This window comes from Tupaia chinensis, unplaced genomic scaffold, assembly GCF_000334495.1.
Source record: "Tupaia chinensis unplaced genomic scaffold, TupChi_1.0 Scaffold147918_1, whole genome shotgun sequence".
Lineage (NCBI taxonomy): Eukaryota > Metazoa > Chordata > Mammalia > Scandentia > Tupaiidae > Tupaia > Tupaia belangeri.
This window is the reverse complement of record NW_006207768.1, coordinates 1359946-1369493: the sequence shown is the minus strand read 5'-3', so window position 1 is coordinate 1369493 and position 9548 is coordinate 1359946. Positions and strand designations below refer to the sequence as shown.

General features: G+C 43.2%; 1 non-coding gene across 1 annotated transcript; it reads left to right on the top strand.

Annotated features, from left to right (window-relative positions):
• The first annotated feature begins 8460 nt into the window (after positions 1-8460).
• Positions 8461-8567, top strand: LOC114006430 (U6 spliceosomal RNA). The gene has a single exon (XR_003548138.1). It is a non-coding gene; the product is annotated as a U6 spliceosomal RNA (small nuclear RNA).
• Positions 8568-9548: the final 981 nt, after the last annotated feature.

Genomic DNA, 9548 nt, shown 5'->3' with positions numbered 1-9548 from the left:
AGCAAAGAACATTGGTGGACATTTAATGTGTAACGCCAAGAAATTCAGTGCAGCAAATTTCAAATGTGCACAACATAATGTAATGATAGATGTTGGAGATAGTGAATATGTTTAAATCCCTGCTTGATTATTACCTACTGCACACGATGTGAGAAATCTTACTGTACCCTGCAAAGGTGCACAGCTATTATCTATAAATCAAATATTATAATACATTTTTATTAGAATAATAAAAAATAATGACAATGAGATTGTTGAACTCTATTACCAAAATATAAAAACAGTAGATGGCTAAGCTGTAGTCCCAGTGTTTCTTATCCAATAGGTCTGGTTGAAGCCCAAGAATGTGCTTTTATAACACGTGATGTAGATGCTACTGGTATGGGGACCTCTGTTCAAGAATCATTACATTATGCACTCCTCATATTACCTATAAATAATTAGTAGACTTTATTGTCCAGATCCTTCACATACCTGTTACCTGTTACATATTTCTAATCCTCATAAGGTAGAGAAAGAGTGAGTTCCCAAAATGCAGTAACTGGTGAAGGATTACATTGATGATAAGCAGCAAATCCAGGACCCTGAAAGACAAAGGAGGTCCAGTACCCAAGCTCTTCCCACAGCCCAGCCGTGCTCCCAAGCCAAGTGATCTTCCACGCTGACTAGTCACAGAGTCAACCCAGGATGTCTCTTATACTGAATATCAATGTCATATAATGCACTTTAGTGATTAATACAATTCCCTGGATTATGTTGTCTTGCTGTGTTGGTTAGAAAATAAAATTGTGGTGTACACGTTAGCAATACGTGAAATGACTAGTTACATCCTACAGGTAAGGAGAGAATTTTTGTAACCAAAGATGTTTGTCAGTTTGAAGAAGCACAAACTTTTTGCATGTTTATTCACTTATTTCTTTCCATGAGTAGAGAGACATACACCCCCCACAGAGTCTTCATGCCACGATCCACACCCATCTCAGCCAGCCCAGAATGCAGACCTGCATGTGCACACATGACTGGCATGCCCAGGGAGGTCCCGGGAAGCAAACCAAAGACCTTGCCATGTGGGTCCAGCTGCACTATCCCTGTGCCACTGCCTGACTCCTTCAGAAAAGTGTAAGCCCAGATGTGAGAAACATTTTTATTTCACTAGTACATAGTGATAGGGGGGAAAAGAAAGAAAAAAGAAACTTGTAGAGAGTGGATACTTAGATATATCTGGCTCTGAACATTTCATTTTATGAATTGGATAGATCAAACATTTAGAAGAAGGGATTAAAATATCACATACTTGTTCATTTCTCACCACCAAGTGAGCAGCAATTTCTACACTATTAATATAACTCGCCCTAAAGATCGAGCCCATGCCCGATAACCCAAAGAGCAGGAAATGGGGTGCCCAGTTCCGTCCCTTGTGTTCTACACTGAAGAGGGGAAAATGTTACACTGCCTGGGAGAACCTTTCAGCTATCACACTGGCGAACATCCTCCCTCATCTCCCATTTGGAAATTAAATATACTCACAAGCCTCAATTTTTGTTTGCTTCAAGGATGTCAGTGAATGCTAACTCATGATCTGATCTTATGTGAAGCAATGCTATCAAACGACATTTTCAAAACTGCAGTTTAATGCAACTCTACAGAAAGCAATAATCATATAAACATTCCATTCTTTGTTATAACAGAGAGAGATCGGGCTCGGCCTCAGACAAAGCTGCATGGGAATCCCCACCTTGCGTCTTGCTCCATGTGTTTTCTTGGTTGGATTATTTAACCTCCCTGCAGATTGGTATCTCTCGATATGAAAGGGTGACACTGACACAGACTGCATATAATTGTCGCGAGAACATGCGTGAAGGTCCCGGAAATACTGCACTGTAAATGGCGTGTCCTTCCCTGCTTCCATGAGAATTTACTTGCAGAGTGTCTACCTGTGTCCTTTGTCTTTTTGTTTTTCAAAATCGGGTATCCTTGTAACCTATGTTTTCAAGTTAGAGTGTGTTTTATGCATTTTCGCTCAGAACTTCCTCATTTATGCAATGCCCTTCATCATTTTTAGTAGTTATCTAGTATTTTGGGTTGTTGGAAAAGTCATGACACATTTTTGCATAGAAAAACATAGAAAAAATATGGCCTGACTTTTCCAACAATCCAGTATAGTCATGGTTGACTTGTAAAGTCTCCTGTCTGGAACATTTGAATTTTCCTCCAATTTTTCTCTGTAACAAAGAAGGCCCTTTGTTTTTATACAGTTTATGCTTCTTGTGTCTTTGAATCACTTTCTTGACTGGGAAATAGTAGAAGTACAATTTTAGATCCAAGGGTGGGCAGGGAGGAGAAAAGTGAGCGTTCAAAGTCAAACATGAAACATCTAGAACATTCAAGCTCCTAGACAGCTGTGGCCTGGAGGGTGATGGTTGTCATGGAAATATCGTGGTCCATTGCCTCTACCCACCTTTCTGCTTTTCCCCAAGAACGTCTGTCTAGGAAGCCTCACGCCTGGCTCACATCAAATGCTGTTCTTCTTGAGAGTGAAGAGTGTTGCAGAGGAGAAGGAAGAAAACCATCAGTTAACCAGGTTGGAAAACACCCTGACTGAAAGATCCTACTCAGAGAGACGCAGTCACTATTCTACTAGTGACTCCGGTTTATCCCATGCTGCCAGAGACTAAGTATTAATAGAGGTGAGGGACAGAATCGGGACTAAATATAGTGTTGGACTTCTCGGTGATACATGAGCTCACCATTGGATGCCCTTGAAGTTCTGAAGGTCTACTTTTGTCAAAACCAAATTTGCGCCTCTCATTATAAATATCTGCTAGGAGATGTTCACGGCTAGCCAGGGTGCCTGGGTAAGGGTGCACCTGTGAGTAACTCAGATGCCAAACACCCTGTGATGAGGCAAGCCAAGAAACAGAAACAACTACAGTTTGCTCATTTTGGTAAGACTGTGTCATGAGCTGCTCTTTTCTGAAAAGTCAATGCAAGTAAAAATATCATAGACTGGTAGTTCATTTATTCACCACACATTTATAGGGTGCTTGCTTTACGATGTACTTAGACTGCTCTAGAAGTGAAGGATGTAGACATGAACAAAATACCAGCACACATATTCTTCACAAGCCTTATATTGTGGGAAGGTTTCAGTAATATTTGAAAGAACAAAAGAAAACATTTTCAATTTCTGAGAAACAAAACATCAGAATTTTTGATTCTTAATTGAGCTAATTGGCTTACTTTTCTAAATGTCAGACCTTGTCAAGCTCAGAGGTCACATCCTCCTCTTATTTAATATACAACACCTAGCCTATTTCTTTTTTTCTTTCTTTTTTTTTTTTTAGAGAGAGAAAGATTTTTGATATAAGGCACATTTGCTCGCCTGAGAAACAAAGAGACAGAGAGCAAGAAATCACACACTGGTGGGATAACCACGCTGCAATTTCTTCTCCTCCAGTGGCCTCTCAAGATCTTGGGCATACACGCACAAGTGCCTGGTGTGAGTTTCTAAACCACTGGGTCCAGGACTCAAACTGTGGTCAACTACAAGGGAGTCCAGCAATGTAACCATTACACCAGCTGCTGATCCCTGCTTAGCCTACTTCAACAACCAGGAAAACACCATTACATTTTCATATACCTCAAATTAACTAGAAAAACCTTTGTTTTAACGGGTAAAAATTATTTCTTCACCCTGAGACACCCCAGGTCCCCCCTGTGGCCCTAGAACACCAGTCCGTGAGGGAACATTGGTGGTGGTGTGAGTTCCCAGTAAGTAGAACGACGCCAACTTTCAGAGGAGAGTGACTTCATTCCTCAGGGAGGAGGAGAGAAAAGGCTCTCTTGAAACATTTAGGTGGGCAGTACAGGGACCCCCAGGGTTGCTACATTTTCTCAAGATACTCTTTCACTTATAAGTTTAATCTCTTTTTTTTTTTTGGCCATAATTATTAACTACAAATAATAAATTTGCCATGTGAGTCCTGCCAACAAAAGCATTTTTTGTCTTCCCCCAACTTCCTGTGAAGAACAGTCAGGTAGATGCCCGCCCAGTGTAGGTAGTTTTTACTGTGTCTTTTTATGGCACCAAATAGTCTTTTTTTATTGTATAATGTAGTTTCTGACAGTCTCAAAATGTAACCAGTCAATACTTACATTTTCGGTGAATGTACGGTAGCAATAAAGACACACACCACACACGTCATACAGACAGGGCCCACTGAGATCCAGTTCCCCCGGTAGAATGAAAGAGACGTATTTGTGTGGACAAGGAGTAGGTTCCTGCCTCAAACGGCTCCACGTTTGGAAGACTGAGCTTTAGTTTTGCTTCAAAAGGCTGCAATTCATTAGGGCATTCTTGTCAGGGACCAATAAAAACACCAGGAAGAGTGATGATTCTGTTCCTCAAACACAAACAAGTTTATTTTTTATGAAGGATGAACACAGAGCTTTGTATCCACTAAATTAAGCACATTAGTGATGACCCTTCCTGGGCCATGTTTAAGAAGAGAAGAAAGACAAGAAATTACATACAAAACATATGACATATATATACACACATATATATGTATATAGTGTGTGCATATATAACACACAGTCAGGTTAATTGTCGCTCCTCTAAACACTTAATCTGTTAGCAGTTGATAAATCCCACCCTGAATAGCAGTGGCTGGTATTTAGGTCACACAAAGTCATTGCCGTTTTTTAATTTAAACTGTGCAGTAGATTAAAACACAAGAGTGTTTCAGGAGGACGATTCAGAAGCAGCGGCAATAGGCTGTCATTTGGCGTAAAAAGTTTCCACAGCACACCCCAGGGACATGTTAATCAAAGCTTTTTAATGGATTCAGTCTGATCTGTGACAGGCTTTGTTCCAGAGATGGCATTTGCTGGATAGAGCTGCAAGTTATCAATAAGACACAGTAATTGCAGGGAGTGATGGAGCTGCATTTCTGGGGCTTCGTACCATCCAGCTCTTTTTTATTATCAGTTGAGGCACAAGTGTCCTGCAGTAGGAGTCAAAGGATGACTTGTTTCTTCTTTCATCGTCCCACATGTAATGACGAAAAATTAAGCAAGAAAAACTGACATTAATTTGCACAAAGGCATGCAAAAATCCACTACGTCCTTCTCCAATTTCTCGTCCTTGTGAAGTCTTTGTCTTGGACTTTTAAACCAGGTCTGGGCAGCATATCTTTGAATCTGAGCAAATAAAACCGTTTCCACTGAGGCAGGCATCTGAAGCTCCTCTGTGGGCTCGGGGTGGGGGTGGGGTTCTGTGGGGACTTCTACACTCAGTTCTTGATCATCACTCTGAAATCAAAGCAGCCAGAGGCTAACCTAACGACTGAGGATCACGCCGATCACTTACAGGGATAGTTAGCTTTTCAGCCACTTAAAAAGGTTAACGCTTCTTGTCAAATGGAAAACGTCTTGGTACCTGTTCAACACCAGCTACAAAATAAAAATCGAATAGCCGTTTTCTTTAATAAGCCACAATCCACACTCCGGAACATCAAAATCATCCCCTTAGTAAGAGATTGCAGGGTCTAGCAGTTGGTGTAATGGCTATGTCATTGGACTCCCATGTAGGCAACCACGGTTCAAGTCCCAGACCCAGTGGCTTAAAACTCACGCCGGGCGTGTGTGCATGCATGCCCAAGATCCCGAGAGGAGAATGGAGGAGAAGGGATTGCGGCGTGGCCATCCCCCCTTGGGGTGGGGGGTGATTTCTCGCTTTCTTTCTCTCTGTCTCTCTCTGTCTTTCTGGTGAGCGCACACGTCCTATAGCAAAAATTTCTCCAAAGAAAAAAGAAAAAAAAAATGAGATGGCAAGGTGAGGGAGTGAAGGCAGGGGAGACAGTATTCAAGAACAAATCAGCCTCCTTTCGGGTGCCTTCCCCCACCACCTGGCTGTTTTCCGTTCCTCTGCCCCTGAGCTAGTATGTCACTTGAAAGATTCCCTCACCTGGATGGCCCTTGTCAACCTCTTGGAAAGCAGGGACGGAGCAATCAGACACCTGCAGCTCCACGCAAGCCAATCTCTCACTGTTTCCTATAGCTGTTACCTCAGTTCCCCAGGCAAGAGGTCAGGTAGATCTCTTAATCTCATTCAAATGAGCTCTACGTCTACCTAGTAGCAAAGTGTATGTCTGGCCAAGAAATAAAATCATACAGAGATAATCCCTGAGATAGACACATGCGATATCACATTTGTAGCCCTCTAAGACTCTGACTTGCCTGGTATGTGAGCTCTCAGATACGGTCTAAACGCCGTAGTGGGCTCTTTGACACTGATGTCAAACCACCTTTTCAATCTGTTTCTTCTGTTCAGCCCGCACCGTTCTACGGTACTTCTGTAGATAGCGTGACATGCTTGGTAATTTCATCTCTCTTTTGTTTGTAACATTCCTTCAACCAGAAATTTCTTTCCCTTCATTGTCCACTTACCAAATTCTTGCTTAACCCTCAAGCCCCATCCAAATGCCATCTACCCAGTGAGGTCAGAATTAACTGAGACAGGAGACACAGCTACAGAAGGTTGGCGTACAAGGGTCATTGTTCGAGGGACTCTGCTGTCATAACTCTTTAGGAAGACGATCCAGTTCCCAGCCATTCGGTCTCAAGACTCCAAATGACAGCCTGTTGTTCTCCAGCATGAGTAATCCTCTAAAACTCCTTGTTTAAAAACACAAAACAAAGAAACCAGCAGATAACAATAATGGTGAAATCACTGGATTCCCATGTAGTCGACCGCAGTTCGAGCCTCAGACCCGGTGGTTTAAAACTCATGACAGGTCGGGAATCAGCAGTTAGCATAATGGCTATGTCGCTGGACTCCCACATAGTCGACCGCGGTTCGCGTCCCAGACCCAGTGGCTTAAAACTCACGCCAGGCACGTGTGCGTGTGTGCCCAAGATCCCGAGAGGAGAATGGAGGAGAAGGGATTGCGGTGTGACCATCCCCCCTGGGGGGTGATTTCTCGCTTTCTGTCTCTATGTCTCTCTCTGTCTGTCTGGCGAGTGCACGCGCCCTATAGTGAAAATCTCTAAAAAAAAAAAAAAACAAAAAAACTCATGACAGGTATATGTGCATGCATGCCCCAAAATCCTGCGAAGAAAATGGAGGAGAAGGAATTGCTGTGTGGCCCAGCCTGCGAAGAAAATGGAGGAGAAGGAATTGCTGTTTGGCCCAGCAATCCTCCCAGGGGGTGATCTCTCACTTTTGGTCTCTGCCTCTCCAGTGAGCGCATGTGCCCTACAATAAAATCTCTCTTTAAAACAAACCTAGTTAAAAAGCAGCTAATCTCACATCTGCCCCTAGACAGCCGAGCACTGGGCATATTCAGGCGTTCATTCAAGAAACCAAAAACTAATTATAAAGCAACTAATCTCACATCTGCCCCTAGATAGCCAAGCACTGGAAAGATTCAGGCATTCATTCAAGAAACCATGTGCCTGGTTATGCCTGGAGATGCAGCAGTTTAAAGATGAGGTTCTTGGGAAGCTTACAGTAAAACAGAACCCTGCCGTACATGAGGGTTTGCTCCCAGCGTATGGTTCCCTTCTTTGCCTAATAGCATCCTGATTATTTCACATCTGCCCCTAGATAGCCAAGCACTGGAAAGATTCAGGCATTCATTCAAGAAACCATGTGCCTGGTTATGCCTGGAGATGCAGCAGTTTAAAGATGAGGTTCTTGGGAAGCTTACAGTAAAACAGAACCCTGCCGTACATGAGGGTTTGCTCCCAGCGTATGGTTCCCTTCTTTGCCTAATAGCATCCTGATTATTTCTGAGAACAGGTTCTCAAATCTTAGATCATCAGAATCACCTGAAGCTACTGAGCGAGCCTTGCTGACCCCCAGCATGCATCTATGTATTTGCTGATTTTGTGACTGAGATAGAGACACAGAGACAGGTATCCCCACCAGGTCTTTGCCGCCATCCACACCCAGCCCTGGTAGACCCAAATCCTGGGCACACACATGCCCAGCATGTCCAGGGAAGTCTCCAGACATGAACCCAGAACCTTCCCATGTGGGTCAGCTTGGCAGAGCATTAAGTCACTGCTGCCTCACCAGCCAACCCTCAGGCCCCAGCGCCTCTACCCAGTAGGTCCAAGTTTTTGCATTGCTAATCATTTCCCAGGTGAGGCTGAAGCTCCTGGCTGGAAGAGCCCACGCCAAGGACTGCAGCTTTAAGAAAACACTCATCCCCACTTCTCCCCGTCAGTGCTGTGAGCACGGATTTAAGGGCAGCAGGAGAAGAGGCAGGAAGGCTGGTGAGGAAGTCGTTGTCACGATCCCAATTAGAGGTGATGAGGGCCCGGACTAAGGAAGTGGCTGGAGGAATGAAGAGAGCAAAGACAGAGAGAGCCTGTGTTGATGAACTAGACTTGGGAGTGAGAGGGGGAAATGAATCTAGGCTGCTCCCTCACCTCAGGTGTAAGAAACCCAGAGCGCTCACTTCGGCAGCGTGTATACTAAAATTGGACCGATACGGAGAAGATGAGCATGGCCCCCGAGCAAGAATGACCCTCAGCTTCATGAAGCGTCCATATTTTTCAAATGATGCATCGTGACTGAATGTTTAAAAACAATAATGAGAATTTTTTTTAAAAAATCTGAAAAAAGAAAAACTATTGGCTGATGATGACGTGGATAGTAATGTCTTTGTCTTGACTAACAGGCACGGTAATCGTGCTAGCAAAAGAAATGGAATACGCTGTGGAGATATATGTGATTAACTGTAATATTAAAAAATAGTAATGAAATATAAATAAATAAAGTTAAATAAATTCTTTAAAAAATAAATAAAAGGGCTATAAACTATTCGATCAAATAAATAAATAAATAAATAAATGAATGAATGAATGAATGAATGAATGAATGAATGAATGAATGAATGAATGAATGAATGAATGAATGAATGAATGAATGAATGAATGAATGAATGAATGAAAGAAATCTGTGTCCAAGAGGGTGGCTGTTTAGAAATAGAATTTGGGCATGAGAATGTGGTGAGAAGAAGTAGACGATGAAGTTGGCAAGTTGATACCAGAACCGAGGGGACAAATATTGGAGCTCGGTCTATAAGGACAGGTGGGTGTGTGAGGGGATGAAGCCCCATCACTGGACCAGAGGAGGAGCACCCCTGGGGGTGTGGAACAAAGAGGAGCCCGTGAAGAGCATTCGGTGGGCAGGATGGTGGGGTGGTGTCTGTACTGGATGTTTTCATTGAAGTGGCTGCTATCAGCTATTGGAGGAGGGATGCTATTAAGGAAAGAAAAAGAGCGAACTGATCAGGAACCAACTGACTTGGGACAAGTCACAGAAGCACCAGGCGATATCCCTGAACTTTAAATCCCAGTCGGCAAGGCTCTGCTAAGCTTTGCAACAATCTTACAAGCTCCCAGTTGACTGTGAGCTCAAGACCTCATGGTGGATGCAGGTTCTAATGCAGGTCTACTCCTTTTCTCAACAGTTAAACTCGCCCCTGTGTAAGAGAGGGCTTGTATTATTCACCAAGACAGAGAACATGTTTTTC